The sequence below is a fragment of the Callorhinus ursinus genome, unplaced genomic scaffold, assembly GCF_003265705.2.
Source record: "Callorhinus ursinus isolate GAN/ISIS: 27379988/994484 unplaced genomic scaffold, GSC_fseal_2.0 scaffold25, whole genome shotgun sequence".
Classification (NCBI taxonomy): Eukaryota; Metazoa; Chordata; class Mammalia; order Carnivora; family Otariidae; genus Callorhinus; species Callorhinus ursinus.
The window spans coordinates 12,838,214-12,858,813 of NW_027397087.1; the positions used below are offsets into that span (position 1 = coordinate 12,838,214).

General features: G+C 35.4%; 1 pseudogene; it reads right to left on the reverse strand.

Moving 5' to 3' along the window:
- Positions 1-1,252: 1,252 nt before the first annotated feature.
- On the reverse strand, positions 1,253-1,350 carry LOC112833518 (U6 spliceosomal RNA; annotated as a pseudogene).
- Positions 1,351-20,600: the final 19,250 nt, after the last annotated feature.

A 20,600-nucleotide genomic window follows, 5' to 3' on the forward strand; every position in this document is an offset into this window, starting at 1 on the left:
TATCTTTGCGAACTTTCTTGATTTTCACTTTTTAACCCAAGGAACTCAATTATAATTCATCTGGCAGATGGAAAGCTGAGGCCCATAAGGGCAGTAACAAATACTAAAAATAATGAGAAGGATGTAAAAATACCTTGATTTCGGGTCAGGGGGATTTAATAGTACTCAGAGGTTTTAATTAATTAATTAATTTTTTTCTTAGTTGTCATTCCTCTTCTTTTTCTAATTCCCTTTGCTCAGGCACTGAAAAATATTCTTTGGCCAGAATGCTGAATCTAAAGCAAATAGCCTTCCTCTAGTAACTGCTCACCACCCCTATAGTCAGAATTGGTGTCACTAAACAGTGGTTGTGAGGGCCAGGTTTTCTGGGAAAATTCTAATTTCAGAGAGGTTCTACTGTCTCTCATAAACATATAAATGCTATTTATAGCATATAGCATGCTACCTGATTCAGGGACTGGAAGACTAAGGTTACTCTTCATGGTGAATATTAGTCAATTGATTAGTCAATATGTATATTTGTGTGTGTATATGTATGTATATATGTATGTTTAAAAATTGTATGTATTTTATACATATTTAAAATATTATACATATTAAAAAATATATATATTTAAAATACATATATATATACACAATAAGTATATATGTATGTTTAAAATAAACTGTGCAAATATACAAACATACAGATGATTCTCATTCTCATTAGTTCTATTCTATTGAGTTGTTACAGACACTGAATTAGCAAACACTGAATCATTGCTCCCAGGGGAAATACAGAGTTAGGTTCCTGCAAGCCTCCTGTCATAACAGTCTTGTCAACTGATCAACACAAAGCCCTGTTTTATGTATATTTCTGTTTAAAGATACCTTATTTAATATATGTTACCAAATCATTAACATTTAACTCAAGACCAACGACACTATAACTCATGTTTGAATGAAGCTTATCTAACACGTATTTCTCTGTAAGGCACATCACAGCCTTCTTGCATTTAGTAACACTAGACAGCACTTCAGCGATACACTCGAGGGTCATTTTAAGCAGCAAAATCAACAAAAAGCACAAAAATTCAAAAAATGTGACACTTAATGGACCATGAGAAAGACACTTGTTTACAATATGAGAAGTGAAACAAGAAGACAGTGTGGCCTTGTTTGACTTCAGCTGGAAATGTGCATCAGGTGATTCAAATTTTTCTTCCTTCTGTGTGTTATCTGCAAATGATCATGAAAACCCTGCAAATATTTTCTTTTTATGGAAAACTTCATGAATTTGTGTGTCATCCTGTGCAGGGGCATGCTAATCTCCATATCATTCCAAAATTAGTATATGTGCTGCTGAAGCAAGCATGAAACCCCACAAGTATTTGCTTTATGGTTACAAATACATTCTAGCAAGTAGGCAAATTTATGATACAGAATCCACAAATAATGAGAATAGGTTGTGTGTGTGTGTATACTTGTCTTATCTAATTGCAGAGGAGAAATTTGCAAAAACTTACCATCTAAAAAAACTAAGTTGGTGATATTAGCAATATCTTGGGAAATCCTAAAATGAGTGGAGATTCAGCCTGACCGTTTACCTTCTATGTCTCTATTTACCATTGCTGAATAAAGGCACTGATCCTTAGAAGCACAAAACTGAGACTTTCAGTTCCCAAAAAATTAATTTATAATCTTCCCACGAGATTTTGTTGTTTACTCATTAATGTTACGTTCTAGCCTTGTGATTCCCAAAAAGAGAGAGATTGGCTGATCTCCATATACCCCACCTTTCTTGCTGCTGTGTCTTCTTGACATTTAGTACACTGTCTACCATATTACGTGTTGGAGAAGCACCGCTGTTACATGTACAACATTGCTTATACTTAATGGACTTTCATTTAAAAAGGGGAAACAACATCCAAGTTAAAAGTCAGTCAAGTGTCACTATCACCAATAGATGGTGTTAGTGTTAACTTATATAGCAGTTATGTCTAACCAAGAAATTGAATTTGAGGAGAAATTTTCAGAACGTAATATGTATATCAATAGAATAACTTCTATAGTTGTATATGTGCCCATCTCCTCCATTTGGCTGTTATTTTAAGAGCAGCAGTGGTGTTTTACTAATTTTTGTAGACTTCATGTATATCACAGCTTCTGATACTGAGTAGATGGATCTCAGCAAAATATAATTTGTATCATCATTGATCAAGAATCTTGCATTTCACTAGTTTTTATTCTTTTTGTTTTTCAATTGAGAAAATTTTCTACCCTCTTTGGATAATTTAACTTCACCAATTTGAAAGGCTAGAAAGTTGATTCTGCTTTTTCCAACTTGCTTCTTTAAATTTTCTTCTTATTAAAACAGAATACTATGTTTATTGTAAGAAAATTAGAAGAGAAACAAACATGAATAAAATGAAACTCACCAATCATTCTAGTTCTTGGTTATAATAACTCTTAATACTTCAGTATATATATTTTTTCATTGATCATATCTAGAGTAAAATCTGCTCCTTCCCCATCCTCTACACGGAGAACTAGAGAGTCTCTATTACTTTAGGGAATGTGGTATATTCCTCTGGGTTGTAACATGGTTTAAAGCATTTCCTGGTAAGATTCCTATTGAAATATGTTCTAAACAGTGTTCTTTGTTAATAGGCACAAGATCTACATAAGAAGGCAAAAATAAATATGCAGGTCATTGGATCCAGCCAAAGCCTACAAAAGCAATTGTATTAACATTTCAAGTAAAACTTGCAGAAGGCTTGGTCAGAGGAATTTCCTGTCCTTGGAAAGGAAGGGAAGATTTCTCAACTTTATATCTGAGATATTATTGAACTAACTCCTGATATCTGGTGTCATACTCTCAAGGCCAGGCTTAATACAGGTGCTATGTTTAATTATCCATCAAATATTGTGATTTGTGTTCTCAATGCCACACCTATTGATTTCTTTCAAATGAAACCTAAAAGGGAACTCAGATCACACTTGGAAAGGACAATTTTACTGGCAATAAAAATGATTTGACCAATTATATAATTAAAATAATGTCAATAACAACAGCTACCAGAACTGATAAATCCTGAAATTTAGGCAGGAAATAAGTGATCTTAATCAAGGTGAGTATTTGGTCCTCCTTGAAATCTACAGATACATGAGTAGAAATGACAATTCTGCCTGACACAACTATAGTCAGTACAAACTTCTAGTAGAGCCTCCATGATAGTTTTTAAATATCTTTGGGGAGGTACTGATATTCAATAAACTGAACATGTTTAAAGTGTATAATTAGATAACTTTTTACATATGCATACACCTGTGAAACCATCACCATAGTCAAGATAACAAACATATCTCCAATCACTTCCTAATGCCCTCTGTGGTGCCTCCTTCCCCTGGCTTCATGCCCACACTCATCCTGAGGCAAATACTAATTTGCTTTCTTTCACTACAGAGAGTTTGAATTTTCTAGAATTCATACAAATGGGACCATACAGTAAGCACTTTTTTCCTCTGGCTTCTTCATTCAGAATATTTAGAACTATATCCATGTGTTTGCATGTAGCATTAGCTTATTCCTTTATATTGAAAGATATGATTCCATTTTAGGAATACACCACAATTTGCTTATCCATTCACATGATGATGGCCATCTGGGTTCTTTTAATTTTTGGTTATTACAAATAAGGCTGCTATGAAAATTTAAGTTCCAGTCATTTGTAGACATAGGCTTTCATTTCTCTTGGATAAATAACTAGGAGTGGAATGATTAGGTCATACAGTAGATGTATATTTAGCTTTTCAAAGCCTGCTGAACTGTTTCTAAAGTGACTGTACCATTTTGTATTCCCATCAGTATATAAGAGATACAGTTGTATGAGACATCTTCTCCAGTACTTAATATGATGGGTCTTTTTAATTTTAGACAGTCTAATAATGTGTGTTGGTATCAAATTGTGGTCTTAATTTGTATTCCCCTCAGGACTAATTATGGTGAACATCCTTTCATGTACTTATTTGCAATCTATATATCTCCTTTTCCAAAGCATCTTTTAAATTTTTGTCCAGTTTATTGTACTATTGCAATATATTTTTGTGTAATCTTATTATTGAGTTTTGAGAGTTATTTAACTTGTGCATATATATTATCTATATGTCCTTCATCAGATGAGTGATAGGAAAATATTTTCTCCTAGTCTGTGATTTGTGTTTTCATTCTCGTCCTTTCAAAGACTGTAAGTTCTTAATTTTGATGAAGTCCAATTTATTAAATTTGTTATAGGCTGGGACACCATGGTGGCTCAGTCAGTGAAGCATCTGCCTTCAGCTCAGGTCATGATTCCAGGGTCCTGGGATCAAGTCCCACATCAGGCTTCTTTCTCGAGGGGGAGCCTGCTTCTCCCTCTGCCTGCCACTCCCCCTGCCTGTGCTCTCTCTCTCTCCCTCTCTCTCTGACAAATAAATAAATAAAATCTTAAAAAAATGAATTTGTTATAGGCTGCTTTTGGTATTGTATGTAAGAAATCTTTGCCTAATACAAGGTCACAAAGATCTTCTCCTATGTTTTACTTCTACATGTTTTATAGTTTTGCTTTTATATTTAGGTCTACGATTCATTTTTAGCTAATTTTTGTATATGGTGCCAAATATGGATTCAAGTTAAATATCCTGTATTTGGACATTTAATTCTTCCATGGTAATTTATTGAAATGACTATTCTTTCTCCATTGAATTGACTTTGAGTCTTTGTGGAAATTTACTTCAATATATACATACAATTTCTGGATTTTGTATTCTATTACATTGCTCTGTTTGTCTATCTTGATGCAGTACCATATTGTCTTGATACTATAGCTATGTAATAGTAGTGGAAGTGCTCCAAATTTGTTCTTTATTTTTAAAGTTGTCAGTTTCTATAAAGTACCTGGTAGGATTTTGATTTCATTGCATCAACTCTATGTATCATTGTGGAAGAAGTGACACATTACCAATATTAAGACTTCCAACAATTAATATGGTATGTTTCCCAGTTTGTTTAGATCTTTAATTCCTCTCATAAATGTTTTGTAGTTTACAGTGAACAGGTCTTGCATATATTCTATCAGATTTATTCCTAATTTTTCGAATTTTTGTTATTACTTTAAGTACTTGTTTTTATTTCAATATACAATTTTGTACTTGTATTTAGAAATACAATTGATTTTTTTTTTATATTTATGTTGTATCCTAAAATTTTCCCAAACTCGTTGGTTCTGGCAGCTTTCCTATAGATTCCATGAGAATTTGTTCATAGACAATTATGCCAGATGTGAACAGAGAAAGTTTTATTTCTTTTCCTATCTGGGTGATTTAATTCCAATTTCTTGTCTTGTTGTGCTGGCTAGACCCTTCACTATCTTGAATGGAAATAGTAATAGCAGAAATTCTTGCTAGTTTCCTTATTTTAGAAGAGAAGCATTGAAATTTTTACCATTAAGTTCTTTTTAAGGTAAAAACTAAAAAGTGACTACTAAAACATTTGAAATTACATATGTGGCTTGAAATACACACACATTCACATATATACACATATTTTATGTGGGGTGAGGTGGGGGTCCAAATTCGTTCTTTCACATCATGATATACAATTGACTCTGAGTAATTCTTTTTATATGTTTCTGTAATCAGTGCTAACATTTTATTGAAGATTTTTGAATCTAAGGATATTGTTCTGTAGTAATTTTCCCTCTTTTTTATTGCCTTTATTTGGTTGATATCATGATAATTATGGTCTCATATGATGAATTTGGAAGTAATCCCTTCTTTTTTATAGTTTGCAAGAGTTTTTGAAAGATTTGTATTAATTTTCCTTTAAGTGTTGGCTAGAATTCATTCATGAAGGGCTTCTGGGCTTGGACACTTTTGTGAGACATTTTCTAAATTACTAATTCAAATTTTTACTTATTATACGTATTCTGATTTTCTTTTCCTCCTAAGTCTATTTCAGTAGTTTGTGTCTTTCCAGAATTCAAAAACAATTTCACCTAAATAATCTAATTTGTTGTCATATAATATAAGTATTTTCTTATAATACTTTTTATTTCTCTAAGGTTGGGAATAATGTCTTCTCTTTCATTTCTCATGTTAGTAATTTGGGTCTTCTTTTTCCTGGTCAGTCTAGCTAAAGATGTTCCAATTTTGTTGATCTTTTTAAAGAACTCACTTTTGGATTCACTGATTTTCTCTACCTTTTTTCCTGTATTTCATTTATTTGCTGGTTCCTTTGATGTCTAAAAGGCTTTCTGTTTTCTTTATTGCAAATAGTTCTTCTCCCATTTTCTGGAAAGTATATATTTTTATCTTCATCCAGACCCTAGGAGCTATGCTAGGCTATGTGGATATAATGGTAAGCAAAATCAATCTATGGATCTTGTATTCTAGATAGAGGATAATTAATCACATTATCAGACCAAAAGATGCTTGGTTAAAACTGATAATAATCTCATTTAAAAAAGAAACATAATTCTAAGAGAAGATATAAAAAAAACTACCTGACTTAGAGAGAGAACAAAGATTATATCCTGGTGGAAGTATAGAGAGGAAGAAGTTAATCAAGATTAGACCTGAGCAAGTGGGGTAAGAGCATTATGGACAAAGGATGCAGTGTCTGCAAAATCTTTGCATATGTATGACACTGGAAGGAGGAAAATGTGGCTAGGATATAGGAAAGAAAGGGAAAGCAACAATCTAGTGCTTCCCACAACTGTGTCTACCCATACTGTTTGTCTTCCCATACTGTGTCTACCACACTGTTGGCTGTTTAATAGACTGGATATCAGGCTGAGGATTCATGAGAGAGAGAAAAAAGTGTCAAGAATGTCTCCTTACCTTTGGCTTGTAAAATTGGATGAATGGTGGTACAATTCATTGGAATAGGTGCTCCTAAAATGTTTGCTTGAGGTGATAAATTCAGCCCTGATATGTTGAATTTAAGCTGCCTTCAAATAGAAATATAGATTAGGAAACTGTATATAATAATCATAATCATAATCATAATAATAGTGTTATGTAGCCCTTATTGTACACTGGGCATTATTTTAAGAGCTTCATATAACAATTCACTTAATTATTCCAACAAACCTAGAAAGTTTATTATTAGTTTTTTTTTTACAGATGAGGCATAAAAATGTGTGTGTGTGTGTGTGTGTGTGTGTGTGTGTGTGTGTTTATATGGAGCTCAGCAACAAGATTGTGGGGAATTGAGAGAGCAGAGGACCAGAGAATCGAGTAGGACTGGTAAACAGTTTTGATGGCTCCTTTGAGGCTAGTGAACTCAAATTTATAATAATACCAATAGGAGTACTGTGGGATACTTGGCCACTTGGGTGATGACAGAGAGAAAGCAGAAAGTGGGTTGCATGAGGGATGAGGTTTTGCTTATGAGGTGTGAAAAGATAGAAGAGCAAAGGAGTTTATGGTATGGCCAAGAATATTACTGAAATAATTCATGATAAGGAATTGGAAAAAAAAAGAGTAGATTGGAGATTAGCATAAATTAAGGAGTCAGTGGATTCCCTTTTAGCTGATCTGGAGCCCCCACAGAATCCTTGAAAATCCAGGAATATGATTCTTTATACAATGCAAGCTTAGATGTGCCTTGGCTTAACCTCATAAAAATACTATCAATATGCTTGAACTCCAGAAAACTGCTTTTTCTCGGTCACTAAATCACAACAAAGCTGTTTCTCTTAAGGTGCCAAGGATAACCTCAGTGATATCCGATCCCCAGAGGTCTGTGCTTTGTAAGGCCAATAAAGCTAAATCCAATAAATCTATTCACAATTAAGATACTTTTTCATATTCATTAGACTTTCACTTTAATTAAAGGTTTATTTCTGTGTGTGGTTTTTTAGAAAATGTGGAAGTTGAAGCTATAAATCTAAACCTTAAATAACAAACCTTTCCTTAGGCTTATATATTGGCAAAAATTATTACTGAAGTAGCTTCAATATTAATAATAACTATTAACAAATAGCCCTGGGCAACATAATCTCAGAGGACACCTCTATACTTTCAGCATCAGTGGCCCATCATTACTGAGATATCTAGAAAAATGTTTGGGGACAGGTGGGTAAAGAGATAAACTGAGACCCTCAGCGAATGGCAATGAAAGGAAAATGTGCAGTTTTGTGATGTTCTACTCTTCAGATTTTCTTAGGCTAACCAAATCAATGTGAGGAAGAACATTCCTCACCTTACATTACTGTGTAATCAAAGTTATTTACTTGCACATTTTGGGGATTGTAAATGATTCTGACCTTTGCTAAACTATTATGCACAGAAAGGAAAACTGTCCCTTTAAAACTTGCCTTTTGATGTTAATAAATTAGCGACCTCTCACAGTTCCTTGCCAGACTCCATTTGTCATAATGTTGAATTGAAGTTTCCAGGTGAAATGAACAGCTGCCACTAGCCTTTCAAGAAGCTGCCTTTGGGAACATAATACTTTATTATCCATGTTGTGCCATTCTATGCTGAGTAGTAGTTAAAATAATGAGAGGTCTGACTAAGTGATCTATTTCAAGGTCTATTTTCTCCTTAGCTAGAGAAGCACCTTCAGACCATTCATCCATCTGTTCTTCCTCAGGGCACAAGAAGCAAGTCATTTGGCTGGAACTAAAGTCTTTCACCTGTTTTTTAAAAAATTAAACTTATAAACTGAATTCAGTCTCTAATAGGTTTATCTAAAACCAAGGTTTTGGCTTCCCTGGAATCACATCTTCTTTCACTAGTTAAGAATCTTTCACATTTGTTTTTGAGTTTAAAAGTTTGCCAGTTTCCTGTGCCCACTAATCAAGGGCAGTTAGTTCTTTTTTTTTTTATTAACCCCTTCAAACTTCAGCTCCTGGTTTATGACAGAACAAAATTTACCATTAGTCTAGCTCTATTTCTTGTTGGCAGATCATAATTTCTTCTTAAAAGGTTTTTGGGGAAAGATGCAATAATCTTCAAAAGTTGGTTTGGACATCAAATGGCTTTTATTAAGCAACAGTTTGAGTTGAGTACAAATGAATTGAAAACATATTTCAAATAATAGAGGAAAAATGTCTTTGGAAAACCACATATTGGATCTCTCCAACAGCAAAACAATTTAAAATTTATTTTGGTGCTTGGCAAAAATAAACATGTATGAGTCTGTTGGGAAGAAATGGAAGAAATCCAGTTTTCTGGGAAGAAGACATTGAATTATCTCTTGTCAAGAAGTAGTATAACCTGTTCATATCTTTCTTATCTCCAGGAATAGTGACAGAGAAGATTATGGTAACTAACATCCTACGTATAGAAGAATTGTCCTAAATAACTGCAGTGCAATTGGTTTTTTAAAAAAAAGTTTCCTGGAATGTAATGCAAGACTGGAGGGAATGCAATAATATTAGAATTCTAGACACTATAACGGGCACTGAGGGGGCTAATTTTTTCAGGAGCCTCATTCGATATTCCCAAATACTACTTAATGCATTCTATATTCATCCCAGTAGCTGGAAATGGTATTTACCCCTCCTCATCCTGTTCTCTTTCATAGTTTATGGATTATAAACTGGAAGAGCCCTTAAAGGTCCTCTACCATGAGTGTAATTTGATCTCAGAGTATAAGTCAGTTTCTCAAAAGGTCCTTTCTTGACTCTCTTCATCAAAATTAGACCTTCCTAGCACTACTTTTTCTACTTATGGAAACTTTATTTTCCAGTGTAATCTTTATTACCATTCGTTAAAAAAAATTTATGCTCCTCTGATGTCTACTATCCCATTAAGCCATTAGCTGTGGCGATACTATCCCTCCTATTCCCAAAATAGTATCTTCACAGCCTCACCTCTGATTTCAGCCACTCATCTCACAATGATGATAAACTTCTTGCCTCCAAGGGTCTTTCATTTTACAGGAGCAAACTTCTCTCCCTCTGTTGTAGTCCTTGTGGGACCCATTCACCAAGCAGACATTTCATCCAGTGGGGTCCAGAGCTGATGGTGAAATGCTATAGTTTATCCTCAGGTGGGAGATGCTGAACTACTGGATTCATTCCTATATAGAATTCTAGACTTACTATTGGTTCTACTAAATACTATATAATTGTGAATGTAGCCCATTTGCCTGGTGTCTTGATCAAAGTGTTCAGATGCACACTGGGAAGATCTGATTTTTCTTCTTAGGTTTGTACAAAGTTGATTGTATTGTTGAATTTTGAGTCCTCAGACAGTGTGTCAAAATTGTTTACCTTGCACTGCACCAAGGGTTCTTTTGTCCTTTACCAACTGATCAGCTGATCTTCACATCTCATTATCACCTTTTACTGGACTCTGTCTCCAGATTCATGCTTGGAATTCTTTTCTGACAACATCAGAGCTAGTTCTTGGTTCTTGTTCCCAAGGTTGTGTCATGGAGACCCAGGAATATCCCCCATGTTCTGGAGTTTCATTCATTCGCTACCTCTTTCCCACTGAGTTCTGACAAGAACATCAGAGTCTTCAGCACTCATTTGTTTCATAGTCCTTTTCTAAAGGATCTTTAGTTTTTCTCAAAATTTCACAGCAAGCTAGAATCTAGATTTATACATAGCTCTCAAATTGTTGTGTCTCCAGAGCTTGGGAATTCAAGCCAGCTGACTTTTGAGATTTCTATTCCAGGGCCTAAATTGCTTAGAGATTTTCAAAACCAATTCTATCCTTTGAATTACGACCTAAAGCAGAAGAGTAATCAAAGTGCCTGGCATTGGAACCAAAGGGTCACTAGCTGCAGCCAAGCAGCTCAGAGTTCTGAGGAAAACCAATGACCCTCTAGTGGTCCCTGGAGCAGAGCTCAGCAGAGAGGACCTAATGGAAAGCCATTTAAATTTGAAGTTCAAATTCAGTTTCCATGTCAAATTCAGAAGGAAAAACTATTCACCAAGTCACATACATCATAATAAGCCTTGAAGATTACAAGTATTTTTTCAAAAAGTTAAATACTTTTTCCTTGTCAGGCTGTATTAGTATACTGCCTAGTCTCTTATTTTATAGTACAAAAGGGTAAGAAATTCCATTTAAAATGTAATGAAGTGAATATAATCCCTATTTTATTGATGAGAAAGCTAAGGCTCTGAAAGATTAAATATCTTGCTCAAATCAGAAAGTTAAAAGGTATTAGAGGTGGCATTCAACCCAAAAACGATTTCATTTTGAAAGCCTCAGTTTGCTACAATACCATGTAGCATCCCTAGCCAAAAAAAGCAAAAACAAAACAAAACAAAACAAAAGGTTTTGTTCAAATGTATAAATTTTATTTTTACCTTGAAAAGTAAAAATTTACCCATGAGGAATATCACATATCTTCCAGGCTACCAATTTAACGCCATATTAGAAAGCAAAAAATGTTTCCCTATTGGAATGGTATACATTTCTCTTTATATCACATACCCAAAAAGTTTAGCACAGACATCTAAAAGTGGAATGAAGAACAAAGTATTCTTTACTATCATTTTGATTTCTTTAGTTGTGGTTATTCTCATCAACTTGGTGGAGAAGTTTTACTTTCAATTCCTAAACCCCAAAATAGTAATATGGGATCATGGTGAGGTGAGTAAATATGGTCCTAGAATGTGTATAAGTCCCATTCTTTGATTTCCTCATATAAGGGAAGCAATTTCTACTACTAGTGAAAGGATGGTATGAAGATGGTAACCACAATGAGTTTTTATTTCTATTTCCCATTCCCTTTAAAATTTTATTTAGAAAGATATATTCCTTCCCTGCCCCTCAATGAAAATGGGCATACTCATGACTTCTCTGTTCCCATTCAGATTAAAAACAAAGAAACATAGTCATTTTTAGTCATCAAAAGTCATAATTCAGAAATTCAATATCCAGTCAATATCCAAAATTAATATCTAGTCCCACATAAGCATTATAATTCTAAACTTAGTGGAAGATCACTAACTTAATCTACTTCAGGTTGGGGTAGAGGGTGGAGAAATGGGTGAAGGTGGTCAAAAGGTACAGACTTCTAGTTATAAGATAAATTAATTCTGGGGGTGAAATGCATAGTGTAGTCACCATAGTTACCACACCAAGTAAATATTGTATATTTCAAAATTGCTAAGGGAATAGATATTAAAAGTTCTTATCACAAGAAAACAAAATTTGTAACTATGTGAGGTGATGGATGGTTAACTAAACAGTGTGAAAATCATTTTGAAATATATAAATACATAAAGTCATTATGTTGTATACCTTAAACTAATACAATATATTAGTATATTATATAGTATATTATATGAGTAGTTTATTTATATGAGTAAATATATCTCAATATAACTAGGAAAAAAGATGATATGGTTCACTTAAAATTAAAAGAATCACTGCAGTGTATCTAAAGTGTGTGTTGTGGAAATAAAGACAACACACACACACACACACACACACACACAAACACACACCTCATTGAACTTACTTCAGGCAGAAAGCCTGCTTGTGGAGGGTTGTGAGGTTCTCCTATTCTCTGCTTTCTTCATGCTCACATTCTCCATTTTCCTGCTTGGGCAAGGGTTGTGGTAGGTGAGTCTATAGGCCAGTCTCAGGTGTTTCACTTGTTAGCAATCTGGGCCTGGCAGATGGCTTAAATTAGTGAGTGGGCCTATCTAATGATGAAAGCTAGATCTTTCTCTTGTGGGTGTTTTTGTTGGCCCTTTAAAGGTTGCCTGCTTACCATTCTTTCCTACAGTTGCCATGATCAACTAGCAGTATCTATCTCCCAGATGGTCTCCTGTAACCTCTAACTCAGCCCCTGAGCACCTAGCACCACACTCCCAGGCTTTCTCCTGAGGTCCCTGTGCCCCTCCAGAAGACCATACTGGTTAGGACCAAGAAGACTCTGTACTTACTCTCTCAACCAAAGGCCCAGACCTGCTCAGTGAAGAACAGTCCTACAACACTTGGAGTTTCAGGACCATCTCTGTACAGTAGCACTAAAGAGAGTCTATCATCAAGGATGTTAGTCTGCCTTCTAAATTTCTAGGGACCTGATTAGATCCCAGTTGTAGTTCACTTTAGCTTCTTCAGGCAGTAGTCAGCTACTACTCTTTGTTTTTGGACTGTGGGGAATATATCTCAAAACATTCTGAGTGATTTCCTTATCAAGGATATTATCTAAAACTTATAAATAAGGCAAAAAAGATTACCATATGTCTTTTCAAATTAGTATCAGAGTATTGTCTGACTAACCTGTCCAGAGGTCATCTGTCACTCTAAGAAAAGATAACATTTTTGATTTATTGTTTACCAATAATAAAGTTTGAGACTCTGGAAAGTTAGATATTAACTAAATTAAAGCAAATTTTTTTTGATCAATAGAGATGCAAATGTAGATTTCTTGTAGAGAAAAGGATTTCTATGGTTATGATTTTTTGTCCTATAGGACGTTATACAATTTTCTATCTAATTCTGAAAACTTATCTGGCATTTGTTTTTTTACTGAATATATATGTATAATATATGTTTTATATATTTATATGTATATTATACATTATGTTACATATGTTCTTACATGTTACATATTATATATTTATATAATTTATATATTTTACTGAATATACATATATATATACACACACACATATTCAGTATACTGATTATATATATATATTTGTTTTGTCACCAGACTGAATACTCATTAATGAGTTAAATAAATTATTGACCCAGACTCACTGTTTATTTGTATGAGAGTTAACTTTTTGAAAATTGTATTTTGATACTCTTGAAGCTTCCTTTCTAAGCTTGAAATTAGAAGGTGTTGCCTTGCTTCTCATTCCTTGGAAGGCGGATGGTGAGATCTCAGCAAAGCAACAGCTCTCTGTAAAGAACTGTGTTCACCAATCTCTTTTGCAAAAGCCTCTCTTCACACTCTGGCCCCTTATTATGTTCATGAAGTGGATGAAAGACTTGGGATTCTGGGAACAGATTTTGGATCATTCGTTTGAAAACTGGCATATGGAAGGTTTGTCTCTCACTTATGTTTGACGCCATGATAAACTATCATATTGAAAATTCAGTCAACCTGAGACACAAAGTTACCCTCTAACATCTTGTTTTACTACTATCAGAATAGAAGTATAAACTGACTGAATGGTTAAAGGCAAATGTGATTAATTTTGACTTTTGACTCATTTGTAGGAAACCAAGTTCTCACATTTGGAACACCTTTTTATTTACTAAATCCTTTTTGTTCTCAATGTGGATTCAGCTGGCAATATTCTTTGAACCTCACATTTTCAAAATATTTATGTCTAGAAACTTCTGAAAGAGGTCAGTATCAATTGAACTGGCTTCCATCATCTGTGAAGCTGAGAATTCTTTGCTACTTATGTAGAGCAGATATAAGGCAGGTGCTGAGCAGGGGCATAGAGGACAGACAGTGACCTCATCTCAAATATTGTCTTCCTATATATGTAACACGATCACTCTGTTTAAAGTGACTTTGAAGACCAACAGACTTCTTATATAGAACCTATATTCAAAAATACTTTCCAAAATCATTTATAAATGATCAACTAGGGAATCATTTATCTGATTATGGTTATCACCCTTCACCTTGTTTTAATATCAATTATGGAGATGTGCTTCCGTAACATAAAAGGTTGTGTGATATGTGTCTGTATATGACCTGAAAACTTGAGGACAAAATAAATGCAAGACATTTCATTTAACATAGCCTCTGAACACGATGGAAGTATTTGCAATTACTGACTAAATAGGATTGACAAGATCTTCCAGGCTGGGATTTTCTTTGCTCATTGCATTTCATTTTCATATGATTAAAACTTTGGAAAATGATGATGTCAGCATAGGCAAGCTCAAAGAGGTTGCAATCTTTAGTTAGAGGCATAAGATGATGTCACCTTAACAATTAGGAGATTTCCACAAAGTTTTAGATTTTTTAAAAAGCAAAAATATTTGTTCATTGCAAACATTAGGATCCGGAGTTGACTGATTATCATTATAGTGCTGTATTTTCTGGGAAAATACTAAATACAAAATGGTCCCCCATTTTCCATTTTATATTCAGGCCCTGCAATCTTTGAAATGCTTGAAATGCAAGTTATAAAATGCAAGTTTAAAAGAGAGTTCATTGTGCTAGAATTGATAGAGGGCAGCAGAAAACTTACAAGCTGTCCTCTAGTCAATTCAAAAAGTAATTAATTGCAGCTGCTGTTTTGCAGCAAGCTGGGGAAATGTCACCAAATACAGAAAACTCCAAAAAGAATGACAAGGCCTTCCTGTAATTTTCCCAGCCTAAACAGAAACGAGACAAATGCATTGTGACTGCTGTAGGTAATGAGACTTTGTAAGATTATTATAAATAGGGTGCATAATTAGCATTCTACAGTTCAGTAAGCATTTTGTGTTGTTTTTGTGAATCTGGAGTAGGCCCCAATGGCCTGACAAAATATTCACTCTCTCTAAACCAGGCAAACATTTTGGCTTCTGACACTGCTTCCAAATACACTGACTGTCAATTACTTGTGAAGATAAATTTAGAAAAGAATCAAAACATTAACTACAAGAAGAATTAACAGTGAGTTGGTGGCTACCGTGTGTCAGCAATGTGCTATTTACTCTACTATACGTGCTATTCCATGTATTATCTCATCTAATCTGCATAAGGCAACTATTGCTATTCTCTTTCATAGATGAGAAACTTAGGTCTGAAGAGGTAAACTTAACCAATATTCATAGATGACGAACTATTTGAACCCAGGTCTATACAATCTGAAATCCTTAATTCTCTGAATTACACCATCTTACTTTCCACAGATTCTGCAATATATGGAAATTTATATTACGGATTTTTTTCCTTGGAGCAGCTCTTTGGAGTGATGTTTGCTAGGCTTTTTAGTGAAAAATGTTCCAAAAGGGCAAGTGCATTCACTATGGAGAGGCTGGTAAAGGCAGGCATTACAAAGGAAAAACAAAAACATGTTGAAATTGTCAGTGGAGGAGTGTCAGGCACCATCCATCATTCTGTACTTGTATTTGTAAAAGTGAACTCAGAAATATCCAAAAGTTTTCATTTATTTTTGGTAAGGATTAAAAACAGGAAGACTAAAAATAATATGACTGTCTTTGATTTTAAAATGAAAAGAAGGCATCATCAGCTTAGAAGAACCCAGTAAAAAGGAAGGAATACATATCTTTTTGTATCAAGAAAAAAAAACCCAAAAAACCTATACTTTAGCTCTCAAATGTCTCAAGACCAGAGACATCTTGAAAACCATGGTATGAACTAAGGATCTGTGTAATCAGAGACTTGTGGGAAAGGAAATACAGGAAAAGAGAGTAAGCCAGGTTTCTGAGGAGACGCTTACCATGTACTAGTTAGGATATGGTCTAAAATAATGCAACCCAAGGACCCAAGGCACAAGGGCTTAAGAATTACAGAAGCTTACTTTTCTTTCACATAATAGTTAAAAATAAGAAGTCTATAACCACCAGGGAAGCTCTGCCATCCTCAAGATATACCTTCATCTCGGGATGGTTGGCATCTGCATCTGCCATCAGATATATATGTGCCAGTCAATGGCAAAGAGGAGAGGGCCAAGGAGACAGCAGACTTGCCCATTTATAAGTAAGATCCACAAGTGACACACATACCCACTTCTGCTTAGAACACAAGGGCTCCTGGAAAATGGAGTCTTTTGTTAATTTGCCATGTGCTCAGCTAAGACTCTGGAAGGAGATTATGAATATTGGTGGACAACTACCAATATCTGCCATACCCAGCCAGGGAAGGAAGAAATATAGGTGGCTGAGCCCCAGGAAACATCATGGTCCAAAGGTTGAGTTGAGGATTTCCTTCTGTCTCCTCAAATTCTCTCCCCTTTTTCTGGATACCTCTTTGCCCTAACTATCTCTGGTGGATTGTAAAGTAGAGGAAAGAAATATAGTTGTTAAGCATGCAAGGTGGGGTTTTGGTGCCGAAATCCTATCATTCACCATTCCACCTTTCTCAGGTTGATAATATTCAAAAAACAAAAACAAAACAAAAAAACAATAACTAAATGAAAAATAAAGGGCCAACATTATTTATTGTCAGACAAACATATTATACAAACAAAGGTAGGGCTTTTCTAGATTTCATTTTTTTTTTCTTCGGGAAACATTAGCCTGAAAGCCAAAGTATACTGTCTTACACCTTTGCATTTTTGGGGTCTATGGAGTCAAATCTGCATCTCTTTATCCTATAAGTCATATGGACAAGAATGAAAAGTATGTTTCACACCCCCCCCTTCTCCCAATCTGAGATGGAACTGAAAATGGAAAGAGGCTGGTGGACCGTGCCCAATGTGTGCCTACCTCATGACTTCCAGACACAGAAGAGAGAACACTGCATTTGGGTGAAAGAACTGGAAGTAGGAGACTGCTAATGGTTGGGGGCCTTTTACGTTATGTTTACTACTTAGCTCTGAGCAATCACTTCAGCTTCTCCTCCTTTTGGGGAGGTAGTTAGCAATGGGCAGAGACAGAAAGGAGTGGTGAAGGCAGAATTTTCCTCCTCTTCAGGTTGAAGTATTAAAAAAAGAGAGAAAATAACACACTAGCTACTGCAGAAGAAAGTACAACAAAACAAGCCATACATCCACTGGTTAATTGGTCCCCTTCTATTAAAGTGGAAATTCAAAGAGAAGTGTTTAAAACCAAAAGACTTCAGGATGGCATAAAAGAAGCCCAGCTATGGTTCTATATGTAGGAAGACTCTAAAAGAAACAAGACACAAAGATGTAAATACACACTCATACATCTTCTGTTCTTGGACATAGGAGAAAACATGTTATATAAAACCTGGATATTAAGAACTTCTGGTCTGGGTGAGCTGCTTTTTCAATAGGATGAAGAACTCCCTGCTGTTAGTTATCAGAGTGGCCATGCTCCTGCATTTAAGAGAGGCTGTTGCTCCAGCTTAGCATACATGACTTGACCTGCTGGTGTGTACCACACCCTAAAGATTGTTTCTAGAGATCCTCGCAGGAGCCTGAGTCTTTTCTTTATTTACATCTCAGTACTCATATGGCTGCTTGCTGAAACTGAAGGGAAGCTAAACTAGGGCTTTTAACTAGGAAGGGGCTTGTGGTTCTTGATTAGTCTATGAATCCAAACCCTACATTTAGTGTGTGTGATTATAAGCCTCATTTTCCCATTACTAAAATGGAAATACGAACAAATATTGAAATCATTGGGTTATTATGAAGATGAACTAGCATTATGAACACCAGGCATTTAACACCATGCCTAATGTGATGCAAGAATGGAATACATCATGAAAATTGTTGTTATGGATTTGCTATACAATATGGTAAGTTCTGGGGATAGAAAAACAATTAGCGTATGTTTTTGCTTCAATAGGTATACAACCTAATAGAAAGAGATAGATACGGCATTCTGAAGAGACAGGGGAGTGGGGGGCTCGTCTGATTAAGGGACCCTGAACCAAGAAGCAGCAGAGTTTCAGAAGCCAGTAGCTTGGGTTTTGCCCATCAGCGGAAGTTCGGGGGGGGGGAGCCCAGTGAACAAGGTAGGGGGGGATCCTGGTTTTTGTCTTCTCAACGCATTCCTGTTTTGACAGCACACAGGTCTCGGCCTGTCAGAAATAGAAAGGTCATTGATTATTCACAGTGTCAGGAATCTGATGATGCTGATGAAGATTATGGAAGAGATTCAGCCCCTCCAGCTAAGAAAATTCGGTCATCTCCCTGAGAAGCTAAAAATAGGAGGCGATCTGGAAAGAATTCACAGGAAGATAGTGAGGACTTCGAAGAAAGCAATGTGAAGACCAAGAAAGATGATTCTCACTCAGCAGAGGACAGTGAAGATGAAAAAGAAGATCATAAAAATGGGTGCCGGCAACAGCAAGCAGCTTCTGAAGCAGCTTCCACTCAGAGAGAGATGCTCATGGAAGATGTGGGCAGTGAGGAAGAACAAGAGGATGAGGCAGCGATGAGGATTTCCTAATGGAGGACGATGATGATAGTGACTACGGCCGTGCAAAAGAAGAAAAACAAAAAGATGGTTAAGAAGTCCAACCCTGAGAGAAAAGAAAAGAAAATGCCCAAACCCAGGCTAAAGGCTACAGTGAGGCCAAACCCCGTGAAAGCCAAAGGGAAGGTCGGTTGCCCCAAGGCTTCAAAGGCATCAAAGGAAAAGACTCCTTCTCCCAAAGAAGGGGAGGAACCAGATAGCCCTCCAGGAAAGAAGCCTTCTGCAAGCCCTGCACGTGAGAAATCTGAGGATGAAAACTATACTCTAAAACAAGGTCAGATAACACCATTCCCTGCCCTGCACCCAAGGTATGTTTTTTTTTTTTCCTTAAATTTCACCACTTGTTATCTCAGAGACCAGGAGACAGTGATCCTTTATCCTGCTACAGTCTTTCAAGAACTTAAAAGAAAAAAAAAAAAAGGCAAGGGCCACTGAAACTTAAATCACTCTTGATTTCCTATTTTATTCTCTCATGGTTCATGTTTTTAAATACATATGTATCTATTTTTTCTTGGATAAAATTTTACCAAGGCTATAAAAAAAAGAAAAAGAGAAAAAGAACCCTAGAATTTAAGTGGCAAGATTTATACACCAGAGTAGATTTCTTCTTAAGTGATAATGTTTAGGTTTTAAGCAAATAAAGTATCAATGTGAAACTCAAAAAAGAGAGAGAGAGAGAGATGAAAAGAAATTTGAACAATAGAGTAATACTTGTTCTGTAATAGATGTAATCAAAGAGTATGTTTTACAAAGGGGACACATGGTTTGCCTAATTTAATTCAAAAGGAAAAAAGAAAATTTTGAAACTCTGTTTTACTCTCTAAATCCCCATGCATTAAGGAGAGTCCCATCTGCAATTTCACCCATTTCAGGAAATTGAGTACCGCCAATTTAGGTTGTCTTCCTTGATCCCCACAGCTACAAACTACATCTCTTGCTTCACATCTTTATGTTCAAAATCTATCTTACTTAGCTTGTGAAGTGTGAAACGGTATTTTCATGTGTAGTCTTTATAAACATCTAGAAATAATGTACATCAAGCAGCTAGTAGGTGTTCAATACATTTTCTGATTCACTAAAAGGGACTTAGTCAAATTAATAGGATCTCTGAATGACAAAGAAATGTTTCCACCTGGAATGGCCTTTCATGGTTAGAAATGTTTGTGTCCCAACAAATGCCCTTCCTGCTTTTCAGTTAAAAGGATGGAGGGTCCACCTGGGGATTGAGAAAGCAGAGTGAGAGCTAGGTTAGGGGCCTTAGAAAGACAGTGTAGGAATCAGGGAACTTTCTGGTTCACCAGTTTAAAAAGACAATTACTGAAAAGAATTTGGTTGTCATGCCAAGGATCCTTCCCCCCCTTTTTTTATATTTTTATTTTTTAAATTTTTATTTATTTATTTTTCTTTAAATTTTTTATTGTTATGTTAATCACCATACATTACATCATTAGTTTTTGATGTAGTGTTCCATGATTCATTGTTTGTGCATAACACCCAGTGCTCCATGCAGAACGTGCCCTCTTTAATACCCATCACCAGGCTAACACATCCCCCCACCCCCTCCCCCC